Source organism: Hyla sarda, unplaced genomic scaffold (assembly GCF_029499605.1).
Source record: "Hyla sarda isolate aHylSar1 unplaced genomic scaffold, aHylSar1.hap1 scaffold_420, whole genome shotgun sequence".
Classification (NCBI taxonomy): domain Eukaryota; kingdom Metazoa; phylum Chordata; class Amphibia; order Anura; family Hylidae; genus Hyla; species Hyla sarda.
The window spans coordinates 45,806-64,584 of NW_026610435.1; the positions used below are offsets into that span (position 1 = coordinate 45,806).

An 18,779-nucleotide genomic window follows, 5' to 3' on the forward strand; every position below is an offset into this window, starting at 1 on the left:
GTTGAACGTGATGGACATATGTCTTTTTTCGACCGTACTAACTATGTAACTATGTAACATAACATGGGGGGGGGGGTCTCCTGGCTGTTCACACAGGTGTGTCATTGCTGTAAATTGACCATGCATTGCTTCTGTGGTATTGCAAAGGCAAAGACAAATGCTTCCAGCCATCCATTGCACTAATGGATTGGTCATCAGCTGGCTGTCTATGTCCCGCATCAATATAGACCAAAGTACAGAGGGTTAGGCTATGCTATTGTGCACCTACCTGATGCATCAGAAGGTGCGAGGCCCTTGCTAAATTCTGTGCACAGACTTTGAGATCTATGCTTTAGACTGTATCTAAACCTGCTCCAACATGGACTGACATTCTGGCCTACTTTCAGCCGATGCGACTTGTCTGTCGCTGAACAGTCGCTTTTTATGTATTCAGCACCTATGTATAATGTTGTAAAAATGCTCTAGAAGCTAAAGTCGCAGAAATGTCACACATATTTGGCCTGCAACTTTCTGTGCGACAAATTCAGACAGGAAAAATCAGTATAAATCCTTAGAAAATTATCCCCCAGTGTCTCCATCTGCTGGCGGTATTGAATAAGCATTGCTGCACTGATGGGGTATGCATTAGACGAAAAAAAAGAAGAAAAAGAAGAATAATACGCCCAGAAAAGAGGCGAAAAGGAGAAAAACGTAAAAAAACGTGAAAAAAAAGTAAGAGGAAGAGAAGGGAAAAAAAGGTGGAAATGGGTTTAAAAGTGATTTCGGCGGAGAAATATATATATATATATATATATATATATATATATATATATATATATGCGCACACACACACATAGATATAAACGTATTCTCCGTTGAGATATTGCAGCCGCTGCTGTGTCCAGGCCCAGGAGCCTTAGCACTGTGCTGTGATGTCACTCAATACCACTGACATCACTAGGTGTAAACAACATCTCTCCTTTGCTGTGTATGTGACTATGGAGCTGTTTGGTGATGTCGTCTATTACGGCCTTCATAGAAGCAACAGGAGATTGTTGCATCCATCTTGAACCCTCAGAACTACAGTGCTATGATGTCACTCACTTCCACAGGCCTTGCAGAGTGTAAACAACAACAACCCAGCTTTGTTGTGTATGTAACCAAAGGGATTTGTGATGTCACCTAGAACCTTCACAGCAGCGACAGCTTTATGAGGAGCATCAGCACTGCTCTGCCTGAGCAGAACCATCACCGCCATAGGTTGTCAAATAACCCGGATTTAACCCACACAGGTAAGTCCAATGGGGTGCAGGCATGTCCTCTATGCTTACAGCTTCCCGTGGGTGTTGGTTTGATACCGTTTGGGGACAGCCAAGGAGGCATCTGCAGGCAACAAAGGTAGGTGTGTGCTTGTGTGTGTGTTTCCTATGCAGATCCTAAGCCCAGTGTCACATGCAAGTAGGAGGAGTAAGAAGGGTTCCTGGCAAATCCGGGTTATGGATTGCATTTAAAAAGGCCCCGTGGGAGTGCAATGGGCCCCTGTCTTGCTGCTTAGCAATAATGGTATGGGTTTAGGTTCTGCTGTGTGTACTGGTGGTTGACTGCCCCCCAGCCCAGAGTGTGCATGGAAAATTGTCTGGCAGCCTCCCTGACAGCAAGCAGTGATAGTGCCCATGAAGGGGACCTTGTTGGGCCCGCCCCTTTCACGGTTATCGCTTCTCGGCCTTTTGGCTAAGATCAAGTGTAGTATCTGTTCTTATCAGTTTAATATCTGATACGTCCCCTATCTGGGGACCATATATTAAATGGATTTTTGAGAACGGGGGCCGATTTCGAAGCTTGCTTCCGTCGCCCTATGCATTGACCCGATATGGCAGTATCTTCGGGTACAGTGCACCACCCCCTTACAGGGTTAAAAAGAAAGATTCCTACTTTCATTGCTACCTGCTTGCTGGCTAGCCAGCTAGCCAGCCCTGTGGGCCTTGCTGCTGCTGCAGCCAAAAAACAAAAGGTGGTGCTGCTGCTGCTTCTGCTGCTTCTGCTTCTGCTTGTGTCTGGCCCCTGTTGGAGCGTCCAGGCACAGGACTTCTGCTGCTGCTGACTAAATGGCCTCCTTAATTGGATCATTTGAGTAGCCAGCACACCTGTGCAGGTAGGGCATGACATGATAGGCAGCTGCCTTGATAGCGGGTGGGTGCTGAATGTTCCTAATTGACAAAATAAGATTAATGCTTATGAAGAAATATAAAATCTCATCCCTTCCCCAATATCGCGCCACACCCCTACCCCTTAATTCCCTGGTTGAACGTGATGGACATATGTCTTTTTTCGACCGTACTAACTATGTAACTATGTAACATAACATGGGGGGGGGGGTCTCCTGGCTGTTCACACAGGTGTGTCATTGCTGTACATTGACCATGCATTGCTTCTGTGGTATTGCAAAGGCAAAGACAAATGCTTCCAGCCATCCATTGCACTAATGGATTGGTCATCAGCTGGCTGTCTATGTCCCGCATCAATATAGACCAAAGTACAGAGGGTTAGGCTATGCTATTGTGCACCTACCTGATGCATCAGAAGGTGCGAGGCCCTTGCTAAATTCTGTGCACAGACTTTGAGATCTATGCTTTAGACTGTATCTAAACCTGCTCCAACATGGACTGACATTCTGGCCTACTTTCAGCCGATGCGACTTGTCTGTCGCTGAACAGTCGCTTTTTATGTATTCAGCACCTATGTATAATGTTGTAAAAATGCTCTAGAAGCTAAAGTCGCAGAAATGTCACACATATTTGGGCTGCAACTTTCTGTGCGACAAATTCAGACAGGAAAAATCAGTATAAATCCTTAGAAAATTATCCCCCAGTGTCTCCATCTGCTGGCGGTATTGAATAAGCATTGCTGCACTGATAGGGTATGCATTAGACGAAAAAAAAGAAGAAAAAGAAGAATAATACGCCCAGAAAAGAGGCGAAAAGGAGAAAAACGTAAAAAAACGTGAAAAAAAAGTAAGAGGAAGAGAAGGGAAAAAAAGGTGGAAATGGGTTTAAAAGTGATTTCGGCGGAGAAATATATATATATATATATATATATATATATATATATATATATATGCGCACACACACACATAGATATAAACGTATTCTCCGTTGAGATATTGCAGCCGCTGCTGTGTCCAGGCCCAGGAGCCTTAGCACTGTGCTGTGATGTCACTCAATACCACTGACATCACTAGGTGTAAACAACATCTCTCCTTTGCTGTGTATGTGACTATGGAGCTGTTTGGTGATGTCGTCTATTACGGCCTTCATAGAAGCAACAGGAGATTGTTGCATCCATCTTGAACCCTCAGAACTACAGTGCTATGATGTCACTCACTTCCACAGGCCTTGCAGAGTGTAAACAACAACAACCCAGCTTTGTTGTGTATGTAACCAAAGGGATTTGTGATGTCACCTAGAACCTTCACAGCAGCGACAGCTTTATGAGGAGCATCAGCACTGCTCTGCCTGAGCAGAACCATCACCGCCATAGGTTGTCAAATAACCCGGATTTAACCCACACAGGTAAGTCCAATGGGGTGCAGGCATGTCCTCTATGCTTACAGCTTCCCGTGGGTGTTGGTTTGATACCGTTTGGGGACAGCCAAGGAGGCATCTGCAGGCAACAAAGGTAGGTGTGTGCTTGTGTGTGTGTTTCCTATGCAGATCCTAAGCCCAGTGTCACATGCAAGTAGGAGGAGTAAGAAGGGTTCCTGGCAAATCCGGGTTATGGATTGCATTTAAAAAGGCCCCGTGGGAGTGCAATGGGCCCCTGTCTTGCTGCTTAGCAATAATGGTATGGGTTTAGGTTCTGCTGTGTGTACTGGTGGTTGACTGCCCCCCAGCCCAGAGTGTGCATGGAAAATTGTCTGGCAGCCTCCCTGACAGCAAGCAGTGATAGTGCCCATGAAGGGGACCTTGTTGGGCCCGCCCCTTTCACGGTTATCGCTTCTCGGCCTTTTGGCTAAGATCAAGTGTAGTTCTGCTCACTTGGTCTGGCCAGAGGGTGTCTGGGGTACCCGGCTCCTTTGCCTGGGGGGATCGTCCTTCTTAACGGAGGGACTTCACCCCCCTGCTGCTATTAGGGAGCCGGCCTAGTCCCCAGACAACGGGAGGCGATCCACACCTACCTGCTTGCGTGGGGGAGGTGCCTGGATACCTTGGAGATGGCTGAAGATCGTGGATCTGCTTCTGAAGGTGTACCATCCTTCGCAAGATTACGGAATGGAGTGCGGATTTCCTTGCAGGATGTGCAGAAAAAGGAGAGAGGCCTGGTATTCGTGGTCGAGGATGTTTTGTTCAAGCTCTTGGAGATCAGGAAGGAACAAATTCTTTCCATGCTGGAATTTCCAAAGAGTGGATACTATGATGTTGTGCTTATGTCAGAAGAGGACTATGATGTATTCTGGAGCCGTTTTCAGCAAAGGAAAGGAAGTTCGGTCCTGGAGGGAGTGGGGATAATTCCACACTTCCCTCGCAGAGAAAGACTGGTGACTGTAAGAATGTACAGCCCATATACACCAGAAGAAGACATTGTTACTTTCCTGTTAAGATTTTGTGATAATGTATTGCCCAAAGGTAAGATTTTGAACCAGTTTGGATTATGGACTACCAAATGGAAGTTTGATGTAAAATTTAAAGAAACGGTGGATGGTAAGCTAATAGTCCCGCCAGGGCGGTTTAAAATTGGAACGGTAAACGGTGACTTGTTTTTCTCCGGCATGCAAGAGTTTTGCCGTAAGTGTAAGCAGTATGGCCATAGTAAGGATGTATGTACATTCCTGTGGTGCTTCAAGTGCCAAGAAGAAGGTCATGAGGCGGAGAATTGTGAGAAGAAGAAGAAGTGCCATCTGTGTGGGAATGAGGGCCATCTTCTTGGCTCTTGTCCCAAGAAAAAGGTTGGGAAAAAAGAGGCGGTTAAAAGAAGCCGAGAGGAAGTAGTTGAAGCAAAAGAGCCTGAGCTAGAACAGGTTCCAATAAGAAGAGCAGCGGAACAGAAGAAAAAGAAAGAGGTGGAAGAGTTTGTGCCGTCACAATATGGTGGTGTGCTTGGAAGTTTATTGGAGAATCTGTCAGAAACAGAAAGACGGACATTTGATAAAGAAATGATTGAGCTAAAAGCAAGATTTAAGTCACGGGAGGAGGAGGTGCGGGACAAAGTTTATTTTTCTTTTAAGGCGGATATGAATCGTTTCATTGAAGCGTATAAAATTCCAGCCTGGTTGGCATCTCAAGCCAAGAGTGATGTGACTAGAGGGAATATCAGTCTAGGTTTGATTGATTTCCTAACGGTGTATGCTTGGAGGAAGGGAATGACTTTCTAATGGAGATTTGTTAATTAGAAAGTAAGGTATGGTTTAGTTATTTTATGAGTTTTTTCTTTATGTATTGATTTTAAAATGTTTCTTTTTATTTCATTTGGTGTTTAAGAAAAGAAATTAAATTATGTTACCCAAGGATGAACACAATAATTGAGTTTCAAATCTGTTCTTATCAGTTTAATATCTGATACGTCCCCTATCTGGGGACCATATATTAAATGGATTTTTGAGAACGGGGGCCGATTTCGAAGCTTGCTTCCGTCGCCCTATGCATTGACCCGATATGGCAGTATCTTCGGGTACAGTGCACCACCCCCTTACAGGGTTAAAAAGAAAGATTCCTACTTTCATTGCTACCTGCTTGCTGGCTAGCCAGCTAGCCAGCCCTGTGGGCCTTGCTGCTGCTGCAGCCAAAAAACAAAAGGTGGTGCTGCTGCTGCTTCTGCTGCTTCTGCTTCTGCTTGTGTCTGGCCCCTGTTGGAGCGTCCAGGCACAGGACTTCTGCTGCTGCTGACTAAATGGCCTCCTTAATTGGATCATTTGAGTAGCCAGCACACCTTTGCAGGTAGGGCATGACATGATAGGCAGCTGCCTTGATAGCGGGTGGGTGCTGAATGTTCCTAATTGACAAAATAAGATTAATGCTTATGAAGAAATATAAAATCTCATCCCTTCCCCAATATCGCGCCACACCCCTACCCCTTAATTCCCTGGTTGAACGTGATGGACATATGTCTTTTTTCGACCGTACTAACTATGTAACTATGTAACATAACATGGGGGGGGGGGTCTCCTGGCTGTTCACACAGGTGTGTCATTGCTGTACATTGACCATGCATTGCTTCTGTGGTATTGCAAAGGCAAAGACAAATGCTTCCAGCCATCCATTGCACTAATGGATTGGTCATCAGCTGGCTGTCTATGTCCCGCATCAATATAGACCAAAGTACAGAGGGTTAGGCTATGCTATTGTGCACCTACCTGATGCATCAGAAGGTGCGAGGCCCTTGCTAAATTCTGTGCACAGACTTTGAGATCTATGCTTTAGACTGTATCTAAACCTGCTCCAACATGGACTGACATTCTGGCCTACTTTCAGCCGATGCGACTTGTCTGTCGCTGAACAGTCGCTTTTTATGTATTCAGCACCTATGTATAATGTTGTAAAAATGCTCTAGAAGCTAAAGTCGCAGAAATGTCACACATATTTGGCCTGCAACTTTCTGTGCGACAAATTCAGACAGGAAAAATCAGTATAAATCCTTAGAAAATTATCCCCCAGTGTCTCCATCTGCTGGCGGTATTGAATAAGCATTGCTGCACTGATGGGGTATGCATTAGACGAAAAAAAAGAAGAAAAAGAAGAATAATACGCCCAGAAAAGAGGCGAAAAGGAGAAAAACGTAAAAAAACGTGAAAAAAAAGTAAGAGGAAGAGAAGGGAAAAAAAGGTGGAAATGGGTTTAAAAGTGATTTCGGCGGAGAAATATATATATATATATATATATATATATATATATATATATATGCGCACACACACACATAGATATAAACGTATTCTCCGTTGAGATATTGCAGCCGCTGCTGTGTCCAGGCCCAGGAGCCTTAGCACTGTGCTGTGATGTCACTCAATACCACTGACATCACTAGGTGTAAACAACATCTCTCCTTTGCTGTGTATGTGACTATGGAGCTGTTTGGTGATGTCGTCTATTACGGCCTTCATAGAAGCAACAGGAGATTGTTGCATCCATCTTGAACCCTCAGAACTACAGTGCTATGATGTCACTCACTTCCACAGGCCTTGCAGAGTGTAAACAACAACAACCCAGCTTTGTTGTGTATGTAACCAAAGGGATTTGTGATGTCACCTAGAACCTTCACAGCAGCGACAGCTTTATGAGGAGCATCAGCACTGCTCTGCCTGAGCAGAACCATCACCGCCATAGGTTGTCAAATAACCCGGATTTAACCCACACAGGTAAGTCCAATGGGGTGCAGGCATGTCCTCTATGCTTACAGCTTCCCGTGGGTGTTGGTTTGATACCGTTTGGGGACAGCCAAGGAGGCATCTGCAGGCAACAAAGGTAGGTGTGTGCTTGTGTGTGTGTTTCCTATGCAGATCCTAAGCCCAGTGTCACATGCAAGTAGGAGGAGTAAGAAGGGTTCCTGGCAAATCCGGGTTATGGATTGCATTTAAAAAGGCCCCGTGGGAGTGCAATGGGCCCCTGTCTTGCTGCTTAGCAATAATGGTATGGGTTTAGGTTCTGCTGTGTGTACTGGTGGTTGACTGCCCCCCAGCCCAGAGTGTGCATGGAAAATTGTCTGGCAGCCTCCCTGACAGCAAGCAGTGATAGTGCCCATGAAGGGGACCTTGTTGGGCCCGCCCCTTTCACGGTTATCGCTTCTCGGCCTTTTGGCTAAGATCAAGTGTAGTATCTGTTCTTATCAGTTTAATATCTGATACGTCCCCTATCTGGGGACCATATATTAAATGGATTTTTGAGAACGGGGGCCGATTTCGAAGCTTGCTTCCGTCGCCCTATGCATTGACCCGATATGGCAGTATCTTCGGGTACAGTGCACCACCCCCTTACAGGGTTAAAAAGAAAGATTCCTACTTTCATTGCTACCTGCTTGCTGGCTAGCCAGCTAGCCAGCCCTGTGGGCCTTGCTGCTGCTGCAGCCAAAAAACAAAAGGTGGTGCTGCTGCTGCTTCTGCTGCTTCTGCTTCTGCTTGTGTCTGGCCCCTGTTGGAGCGTCCAGGCACAGGACTTCTGCTGCTGCTGACTAAATGGCCTCCTTAATTGGATCATTTGAGTAGCCAGCACACCTGTGCAGGTAGGGCATGACATGATAGGCAGCTGCCTTGATAGCGGGTGGGTGCTGAATGTTCCTAATTGACAAAATAAGATTAATGCTTATGAAGAAATATAAAATCTCATCCCTTCCCCAATATCGCGCCACACCCCTACCCCTTAATTCCCTGGTTGAACGTGATGGACATATGTCTTTTTTCGACCGTACTAACTATGTAACTATGTAACATAACATGGGGGGGGGGGTCTCCTGGCTGTTCACACAGGTGTGTCATTGCTGTACATTGACCATGCATTGCTTCTGTGGTATTGCAAAGGCAAAGACAAATGCTTCCAGCCATCCATTGCACTAATGGATTGGTCATCAGCTGGCTGTCTATGTCCCGCATCAATATAGACCAAAGTACAGAGGGTTAGGCTATGCTATTGTGCACCTACCTGATGCATCAGAAGGTGCGAGGCCCTTGCTAAATTCTGTGCACAGACTTTGAGATCTATGCTTTAGACTGTATCTAAACCTGCTCCAACATGGACTGACATTCTGGCCTACTTTCAGCCGATGCGACTTGTCTGTCGCTGAACAGTCGCTTTTTATGTATTCAGCACCTATGTATAATGTTGTAAAAATGCTCTAGAAGCTAAAGTCGCAGAAATGTCACACATATTTGGCCTGCAACTTTCTGTGCGACAAATTCAGACAGGAAAAATCAGTATAAATCCTTAGAAAATTATCCCCCAGTGTCTCCATCTGCTGGCGGTATTGAATAAGCATTGCTGCACTGATGGGGTATGCATTAGACGAAAAAAAAGAAGAAAAAGAAGAATAATACGCCCAGAAAAGAGGCGAAAAGGAGAAAAACGTAAAAAAACGTGAAAAAAAAGTAAGAGGAAGAGAAGGGAAAAAAAGGTGGAAATGGGTTTAAAAGTGATTTCGGCGGAGAAATATATATATATATATATATATATATATATATATATATATATATGCGCACACACACACATAGATATAAACGTATTCTCCGTTGAGATATTGCAGCCGCTGCTGTGTCCAGGCCCAGGAGCCTTAGCACTGTGCTGTGATGTCACTCAATACCACTGACATCACTAGGTGTAAACAACATCTCTCCTTTGCTGTGTATGTGACTATGGAGCTGTTTGGTGATGTCGTCTATTACGGCCTTCATAGAAGCAACAGGAGATTGTTGCATCCATCTTGAACCCTCAGAACTACAGTGCTATGATGTCACTCACTTCCACAGGCCTTGCAGAGTGTAAACAACAACAACCCAGCTTTGTTGTGTATGTAACCAAAGGGATTTGTGATGTCACCTAGAACCTTCACAGCAGCGACAGCTTTATGAGGAGCATCAGCACTGCTCTGCCTGAGCAGAACCATCACCGCCATAGGTTGTCAAATAACCCGGATTTAACCCACACAGGTAAGTCCAATGGGGTGCAGGCATGTCCTCTATGCTTACAGCTTCCCGTGGGTGTTGGTTTGATACCGTTTGGGGACAGCCAAGGAGGCATCTGCAGGCAACAAAGGTAGGTGTGTGCTTGTGTGTGTGTTTCCTATGCAGATCCTAAGCCCAGTGTCACATGCAAGTAGGAGGAGTAAGAAGGGTTCCTGGCAAATCCGGGTTATGGATTGCATTTAAAAAGGCCCCGTGGGAGTGCAATGGGCCCCTGTCTTGCTGCTTAGCAATAATGGTATGGGTTTAGGTTCTGCTGTGTGTACTGGTGGTTGACTGCCCCCCAGCCCAGAGTGTGCATGGAAAATTGTCTGGCAGCCTCCCTGACAGCAAGCAGTGATAGTGCCCATGAAGGGGACCTTGTTGGGCCCGCCCCTTTCACGGTTATCGCTTCTCGGCCTTTTGGCTAAGATCAAGTGTAGTATCTGTTCTTATCAGTTTAATATCTGATACGTCCCCTATCTGGGGACCATATATTAAATGGATTTTTGAGAACGGGGGCCGATTTCGAAGCTTGCTTCCGTCGCCCTATGCATTGACCCGATATGGCAGTATCTTCGGGTACAGTGCACCACCCCCTTACAGGGTTAAAAAGAAAGATTCCTACTTTCATTGCTACCTGCTTGCTGGCTAGCCAGCTAGCCAGCCCTGTGGGCCTTGCTGCTGCTGCAGCCAAAAAACAAAAGGTGGTGCTGCTGCTGCTTCTGCTGCTTCTGCTTCTGCTTGTGTCTGGCCCCTGTTGGAGCGTCCAGGCACAGGACTTCTGCTGCTGCTGACTAAATGGCCTCCTTAATTGGATCATTTGAGTAGCCAGCACACCTGTGCAGGTAGGGCATGACATGATAGGCAGCTGCCTTGATAGCGGGTGGGTGCTGAATGTTCCTAATTGACAAAATAAGATTAATGCTTATGAAGAAATATAAAATCTCATCCCTTCCCCAATATCGCGCCACACCCCTACCCCTTAATTCCCTGGTTGAACGTGATGGACATATGTCTTTTTTCGACCGTACTAACTATGTAACTATGTAACATAACATGGGGGGGGGGGGTCTCCTGGCTGTTCACACAGGTGTGTCATTGCTGTACATTGACCATGCATTGCTTCTGTGGTATTGCAAAGGCAAAGACAAATGCTTCCAGCCATCCATTGCACTAATGGATTGGTCATCAGCTGGCTGTCTATGTCCCGCATCAATATAGACCAAAGTACAGAGGGTTAGGCTATGCTATTGTGCACCTACCTGATGCATCAGAAGGTGCGAGGCCCTTGCTAAATTCTGTGCACAGACTTTGAGATCTATGCTTTAGACTGTATCTAAACCTGCTCCAACATGGACTGACATTCTGGCCTACTTTCAGCCGATGCGACTTGTCTGTCGCTGAACAGTCGCTTTTTATGTATTCAGCACCTATGTATAATGTTGTAAAAATGCTCTAGAAGCTAAAGTCGCAGAAATGTCACACATATTTGGCCTGCAACTTTCTGTGCGACAAATTCAGACAGGAAAAATCAGTATAAATCCTTAGAAAATTATCCCCCAGTGTCTCCATCTGCTGGCGGTATTGAATAAGCATTGCTGCACTGATGGGGTATGCATTAGACGAAAAAAAAGAAGAAAAAGAAGAATAATACGCCCAGAAAAGAGGCGAAAAGGAGAAAAACGTAAAAAAACGTGAAAAAAAAGTAAGAGGAAGAGAAGGGAAAAAAAGGTGGAAATGGGTTTAAAAGTGATTTCGGCGGAGAAATATATATATATATATATATATATATATATATATATATATATATATATGCGCACACACACACATAGATATAAACGTATTCTCCGTTGAGATATTGCAGCCGCTGCTGTGTCCAGGCCCAGGAGCCTTAGCACTGTGCTGTGATGTCACTCAATACCACTGACATCACTAGGTGTAAACAACATCTCTCCTTTGCTGTGTATGTGACTATGGAGCTGTTTGGTGATGTCGTCTATTACGGCCTTCATAGAAGCAACAGGAGATTGTTGCATCCATCTTGAACCCTCAGAACTACAGTGCTATGATGTCACTCACTTCCACAGGCCTTGCAGAGTGTAAACAACAACAACCCAGCTTTGTTGTGTATGTAACCAAAGGGATTTGTGATGTCACCTAGAACCTTCACAGCAGCGACAGCTTTATGAGGAGCATCAGCACTGCTCTGCCTGAGCAGAACCATCACCGCCATAGGTTGTCAAATAACCCGGATTTAACCCACACAGGTAAGTCCAATGGGGTGCAGGCATGTCCTCTATGCTTACAGCTTCCCGTGGGTGTTGGTTTGATACCGTTTGGGGACAGCCAAGGAGGCATCTGCAGGCAACAAAGGTAGGTGTGTGCTTGTGTGTGTGTTTCCTATGCAGATCCTAAGCCCAGTGTCACATGCAAGTAGGAGGAGTAAGAAGGGTTCCTGGCAAATCCGGGTTATGGATTGCATTTAAAAAGGCCCCGTGGGAGTGCAATGGGCCCCTGTCTTGCTGCTTAGCAATAATGGTATGGGTTTAGGTTCTGCTGTGTGTACTGGTGGTTGACTGCCCCCCAGCCCAGAGTGTGCATGGAAAATTGTCTGGCAGCCTCCCTGACAGCAAGCAGTGATAGTGCCCATGAAGGGGACCTTGTTGGGCCCGCCCCTTTCACGGTTATCGCTTCTCGGCCTTTTGGCTAAGATCAAGTGTAGTATCTGTTCTTATCAGTTTAATATCTGATACGTCCCCTATCTGGGGACCATATATTAAATGGATTTTTGAGAACGGGGGCCGATTTCGAAGCTTGCTTCCGTCGCCCTATGCATTGACCCGATATGGCAGTATCTTCGGGTACAGTGCACCACCCCCTTACAGGGTTAAAAAGAAAGATTCCTACTTTCATTGCTACCTGCTTGCTGGCTAGCCAGCTAGCCAGCCCTGTGGGCCTTGCTGCTGCTGCAGCCAAAAAACAAAAGGTGGTGCTGCTGCTGCTTCTGCTGCTTCTGCTTCTGCTTGTGTCTGGCCCCTGTTGGAGCGTCCAGGCACAGGACTTCTGCTGCTGCTGACTAAATGGCCTCCTTAATTGGATCATTTGAGTAGCCAGCACACCTGTGCAGGTAGGGCATGACATGATAGGCAGCTGCCTTGATAGCGGGTGGGTGCTGAATGTTCCTAATTGACAAAATAAGATTAATGCTTATGAAGAAATATAAAATCTCATCCCTTCCCCAATATCGCGCCACACCCCTACCCCTTAATTCCCTGGTTGAACGTGATGGACATATGTCTTTTTTCGACCGTACTAACTATGTAACTATGTAACATAACATGGGGGGGGGGGTCTCCTGGCTGTTCACACAGGTGTGTCATTGCTGTACATTGACCATGCATTGCTTCTGTGGTATTGCAAAGGCAAAGACAAATGCTTCCAGCCATCCATTGCACTAATGGATTGGTCATCAGCTGGCTGTCTATGTCCCGCATCAATATAGACCAAAGTACAGAGGGTTAGGCTATGCTATTGTGCACCTACCTGATGCATCAGAAGGTGCGAGGCCCTTGCTAAATTCTGTGCACAGACTTTGAGATCTATGCTTTAGACTGTATCTAAACCTGCTCCAACATGGACTGACATTCTGGCCTACTTTCAGCCGATGCGACTTGTCTGTCGCTGAACAGTCGCTTTTTATGTATTCAGCACCTATGTATAATGTTGTAAAAATGCTCTAGAAGCTAAAGTCGCAGAAATGTCACACATATTTGGCCTGCAACTTTCTGTGCGACAAATTCAGACAGGAAAAATCAGTATAAATCCTTAGAAAATTATCCCCCAGTGTCTCCATCTGCTGGCGGTATTGAATAAGCATTGCTGCACTGATGGGGTATGCATTAGACGAAAAAAAAGAAGAAAAAGAAGAATAATACGCCCAGAAAAGAGGCGAAAAGGAGAAAAACGTAAAAAAACGTGAAAAAAAAGTAAGAGGAAGAGAAGGGAAAAAAAGGTGGAAATGGGTTTAAAAGTGATTTCGGCGGAGAAATATATATATATATATATATATATATATATATATATATATATGCGCACACACACACATAGATATAAACGTATTCTCCGTTGAGATATTGCAGCCGCTGCTGTGTCCAGGCCCAGGAGCCTTAGCACTGTGCTGTGATGTCACTCAATACCACTGACATCACTAGGTGTAAACAACATCTCTCCTTTGCTGTGTATGTGACTATGGAGCTGTTTGGTGATGTCGTCTATTACGGCCTTCATAGAAGCAACAGGAGATTGTTGCATCCATCTTGAACCCTCAGAACTACAGTGCTATGATGTCACTCACTTCCACAGGCCTTGCAGAGTGTAAACAACAACAACCCAGCTTTGTTGTGTATGTAACCAAAGGGATTTGTGATGTCACCTAGAACCTTCACAGCAGCGACAGCTTTATGAGGAGCATCAGCACTGCTCTGCCTGAGCAGAACCATCACCGCCATAGGTTGTCAAATAACCCGGATTTAACCCACACAGGTAAGTCCAATGGGGTGCAGGCATGTCCTCTATGCTTACAGCTTCCCGTGGGTGTTGGTTTGATACCGTTTGGGGACAGCCAAGGAGGCATCTGCAGGCAACAAATGTAGGTGTGTGCTTGTGTGTGTGTTTCCTATGCAGATCCTAAGCCCAGTGTCACATGCAAGTAGGAGGAGTAAGAAGGGTTCCTGGCAAATCCGGGTTATGGATTGCATTTAAAAAGGCCCCGTGGGAGTGCAATGGGCCCCTGTCTTGCTGCTTAGCAATAATGGTATGGGTTTAGGTTCTGCTGTGTGTACTGGTGGTTGACTGCCCCCCAGCCCAGAGTGTGCATGGAAAATTGTCTGGCAGCCTCCCTGACAGCAAGCAGTGATAGTGCCCATGAAGGGGACCTTGTTGGGCCCGCCCCTTTCACGGTTATCGCTTCTCGGCCTTTTGGCTAAGATCAAGTGTAGTATCTGTTCTTATCAGTTTAATATCTGATACGTCCCCTATCTGGGGACCATATATTAAATGGATTTTTGAGAACGGGGGCCGATTTCGAAGCTTGCTTCCGTCGCCCTATGCATTGACCCGATATGGCAGTATCTTCGGGTACAGTGCACCACCCCCTTACAGGGTTAAAAAGAAAGATTCCTACTTTCATTGCTACCTGCTTGCTGGCTAGCCAGCTAGCCAGCCCTGTGGGCCTTGCTGCTGCTGCAGCCAAAAAACAAAAGGTGGTGCTGCTGCTGCTTCTGCTGCTTCTGCTTCTGCTTGTGTCTGGCCCCTGTTGGAGCGTCCAGGCACAGGACTTCTGCTGCTGCTGACTAAATGGCCTCCTTAATTGGATCATTTGAGTAGCCAGCACACCTGTGCAGGTAGGGCATGACATGATAGGCAGCTGCCTTGATAGCGGGTGGGTGCTGAATGTTCCTAATTGACAAAATAAGATTAATGCTTATGAAGAAATATAAAATCTCATCCCTTCCCCAATATCGCGCCACACCCCTACCCCTTAATTCCCTGGTTGAACGTGATGGACATATGTCTTTTTTCGACCGTACTAACTATGTAACTATGTAACATAACATGGGGGGGGGGGTCTCCTGGCTGTTCACACAGGTGTGTCATTGCTGTACATTGACCATGCATTGCTTCTGTGGTATTGCAAAGGCAAAGACAAATGCTTCCAGCCATCCATTGCACTAATGGATTGGTCATCAGCTGGCTGTCTATGTCCCGCATCAATATAGACCAAAGTACAGAGGGTTAGGCTATGCTATTGTGCACCTACCTGATGCATCAGAAGGTGCGAGGCCCTTGCTAAATTCTGTGCACAGACTTTGAGATCTATGCTTTAGACTGTATCTAAACCTGCTCCAACATGGACTGACATTCTGGCCTACTTTCAGCCGATGCGACTTGTCTGTCGCTGAACAGTCGCTTTTTATGTATTCAGCACCTATGTATAATGTTGTAAAAATGCTCTAGAAGCTAAAGTCGCAGAAATGTCACACATATTTGGCCTGCAACTTTCTGTGCGACAAATTCAGACAGGAAAAATCAGTATAAATCCTTAGAAAATTATCCCCCAGTGTCTCCATCTGCTGGCGGTATTGAATAAGCATTGCTGCACTGATGGGGTATGCATTAGACGAAAAAAAAGAAGAAAAAGAAGAATAATACGCCCAGAAAAGAGGCGAAAAGGAGAAAAACGTAAAAAAACGTGAAAAAAAAGTAAGAGGAAGAGAAGGGAAAAAAAGGTGGAAATGGGTTTAAAAGTGATTTCGGCGGAGAAATATATATATATATATATATATATATATATATATATATATATATATATATGCGCACACACACACATAGATATAAACGTATTCTCCGTTGAGATATTGCAGCCGCTGCTGTGTCCAGGCCCAGGAGCCTTAGCACTGTGCTGTGATGTCACTCAATACCACTGACATCACTAGGTGTAAACAACATCTCTCCTTTGCTGTGTATGTGACTATGGAGCTGTTTGGTGATGTCGTCTATTACGGCCTTCATAGAAGCAACAGGAGATTGTTGCATCCATCTTGAACCCTCAGAACTACAGTGCTATGATGTCACTCACTTCCACAGGCCTTGCAGAGTGTAAACAACAACAACCCAGCTTTGTTGTGTATGTAACCAAAGGGATTTGTGATGTCACCTAGAACCTTCACAGCAGCGACAGCTTTATGAGGAGCATCAGCACTGCTCTGCCTGAGCAGAACCATCACCGCCATAGGTTGTCAAATAACCCGGATTTAACCCACACAGGTAAGTCCAATGGGGTGCAGGCATGTCCTCTATGCTTACAGCTTCCCGTGGGTGTTGGTTTGATACCGTTTGGGGACAGCCAAGGAGGCATCTGCAGGCAACAAAGGTAGGTGTGTGCTTGTGTGTGTGTTTCCTATGCAGATCCTAAGCCCAGTGTCACATGCAAGTAGGAGGAGTAAGAAGGGTTCCTGGCAAATCCGGGTTATGGATTGCATTTAAAAAGGCCCCGTGGGAGTGCAATGGGCCCCTGTCTTGCTGCTTAGCAATAATGGTATGGGTTTAGGTTCTGCTGTGTGTACTGGTGGTTGACTGCCCCCCAGCCCAGAGTGTGCATGGAAAATTGTCTGGCAGCCTCCCTGACAGCAAGCAGTGATAGTGCCCATGAAGGGGACCTTGTTGGGCCCGCCCCTTTCACGGTTATCGCTTCTCGGCCTTTTGGCTAAGATCAAGTGTAGTATCTGTTCTTATCAGTTTAATATCTGATACGTCCCCTATCTGGGGACCATATATTAAATGGATTTTTGAGAACGGGGGCCGATTTCGAAGCTTGCTTCCGTCGCCCTATGCATTGACCCGATATGGCAGTATCTTCGGGTACAGTGCACCACCCCCTTATAGGGTTAAAAAGAAAGATTCCTACTTTCATTGCTACCTGCTTGCTGGCTAGCCAGCTAGCCAGCCCTGTGGGCCTTGCTGCTGCTGCAGCCAAAAAACAAAAGGTGGTGCTGCTGCTGCTTCTGCTGCTTCTGCTTGTGTCTGGCCCCTGTTGGAGCGTCCAGGCACAGGACTTCTGCTGCTGCTGACTAAATGGCCTCCTTAATTGGATCATTTGAGTAGCCAGCACACCTGTGCAGGTAGGGCATGACATGATAGGCAGCTGCCTTGATAGCGGGTGGGTGCTGAATGTTCCTAATTGACAAAATAAGATTAATGCTTATGAAGAAATATAAAATCTCATCCCTTCCCCAATATCGCGCCACACCCCTACCCCTTAATTCCCTGGTTGAACGTGATGGACATATGTCTTTTTTCGACCGTACTAACTATGTAACTATGTAACATAACATGGGGGGGGGGGTCTCCTGGCTGTTCACACAGGTGTGTCATTGCTGTACATTGACCATGCATTGCTTCTGTGGTATTGCAAAGGCAAAGACAAATGCTTCCAGCCATCCATTGCACTAATGGATTGGTCATCAGCTGGCTGTCTATGTCCCGCATCAATATAGACCAAAGTACAGAGGGTTAGGCTATGCTATTGTGCACCTACCTGATGCATCAGAAGGTGCGAGGCCCTTGCTAAATTCTGTGCACAGACTTTGAGATCTATGCTTTAGACTGTATCTAAACCTGCTCCAACATGGACTGACATTCTGGCCTACTTTCAGCCGATGCGACTTGTCTGTCGCTGAACAGTCGCTTTTTATGTATTCAGCACCTATGTATAATGTTGTAAAAATGCTCTAGAAGCTAAAGTCGCAGAAATGTCACACATATTTGGCCTGCAACTTTCTGTGCGACAAATTCAGACAGGAAAAATCAGTATAAATCCTTAGAAAATTATCCCCCAGTGTCTCCATCTGCTGGCGGTATTGAATAAGCATTGCTGCACTGATGGGGTATGCATTAGACGAAAAAAAAGAAGAAAAAGAAGAATAATACGCCCAGAAAAGAGGCGAAAAGGAGAAAAACGTAAAAAAACGTGAAAAAAAAGTAAGAGGAAGAGAAGGGAAAAAAAGGTGGAAATGGGTTTAAAAGTGATTTCGGCGGAGATATATATATATATATATATATATATATATATATATATATATGCGCACACACACACATAGATATAAACGTATTCTCCGTTGAGATATTGCAGCCGCTGCTGTGTCCAGGCCCAGGGGAGCCTTAGCACTGTGCTGTGATGTCACTCAATACCACTGACATCACTAGGTGTAAACAACATCTCTCCTTTGCTGTGTATGTGACTATGGAGCTGTTTGGTGATGTCGTCTATTACGGCCTTCATAGAAGCAACAGGAGATTGTTGCATCCATCTTGAACCCTCAGAACTACAGTGCTATGATGTCACTCACTTCCACAGGCCTTGCAGAGTGTAAACAACAACAACCCAGCTTTGTTGTGTATGTAACCAAAGGGATTTGTGATGTCACCTAGAACCTTCACAGCAGCGACAGCTTTATGAGGAGCATCAGCACTGCTCTGCCTGAGCAGAACCATCACCGCCATAGGTTGTCAAATAACCCGGATTTAACCCACACAGGTAAGTCCAATGGGGTGCAGGCATGTCCTCTATGCTTACAGCTTCCCGTGGGTGTTGGTTTGATACCGT

General features: G+C 45.7%; 7 non-coding genes across 7 annotated transcripts; all 7 read left to right on the forward strand.

Annotated features, from left to right (window-relative positions):
• Positions 1-1,690: 1,690 nt before the first annotated feature.
• LOC130333955 (U2 spliceosomal RNA) lies at positions 1,691-1,881 on the forward strand. The gene has a single exon (XR_008875992.1). It is a non-coding gene; the product is annotated as a U2 spliceosomal RNA (small nuclear RNA).
• Positions 1,882-5,465: 3,584 nt separating this feature from the next.
• On the forward strand, positions 5,466-5,659 carry LOC130333934 (U2 spliceosomal RNA). Its single transcript, XR_008875978.1, has one exon. It is a non-coding gene; the product is annotated as a U2 spliceosomal RNA (small nuclear RNA).
• Positions 5,660-7,743: 2,084 nt separating this feature from the next.
• Positions 7,744-7,934, forward strand: LOC130333956 (U2 spliceosomal RNA). The gene has a single exon (XR_008875993.1). It is a non-coding gene; the product is annotated as a U2 spliceosomal RNA (small nuclear RNA).
• A 2,086-nt stretch (positions 7,935-10,020) lies between these two features.
• LOC130333957 (U2 spliceosomal RNA) lies at positions 10,021-10,211 on the forward strand. The gene has a single exon (XR_008875994.1). It is a non-coding gene; the product is annotated as a U2 spliceosomal RNA (small nuclear RNA).
• Positions 10,212-12,302: 2,091 nt separating this feature from the next.
• Positions 12,303-12,493, forward strand: LOC130333958 (U2 spliceosomal RNA). Its single transcript, XR_008875995.1, has one exon. It is a non-coding gene; the product is annotated as a U2 spliceosomal RNA (small nuclear RNA).
• Positions 12,494-14,577: 2,084 nt separating this feature from the next.
• LOC130333959 (U2 spliceosomal RNA) lies at positions 14,578-14,768 on the forward strand. The gene has a single exon (XR_008875996.1). It is a non-coding gene; the product is annotated as a U2 spliceosomal RNA (small nuclear RNA).
• Positions 14,769-16,860: 2,092 nt separating this feature from the next.
• LOC130333961 (U2 spliceosomal RNA) lies at positions 16,861-17,051 on the forward strand. The gene has a single exon (XR_008875997.1). It is a non-coding gene; the product is annotated as a U2 spliceosomal RNA (small nuclear RNA).
• The last annotated feature ends 1,728 nt before the right edge of the window (positions 17,052-18,779 follow it).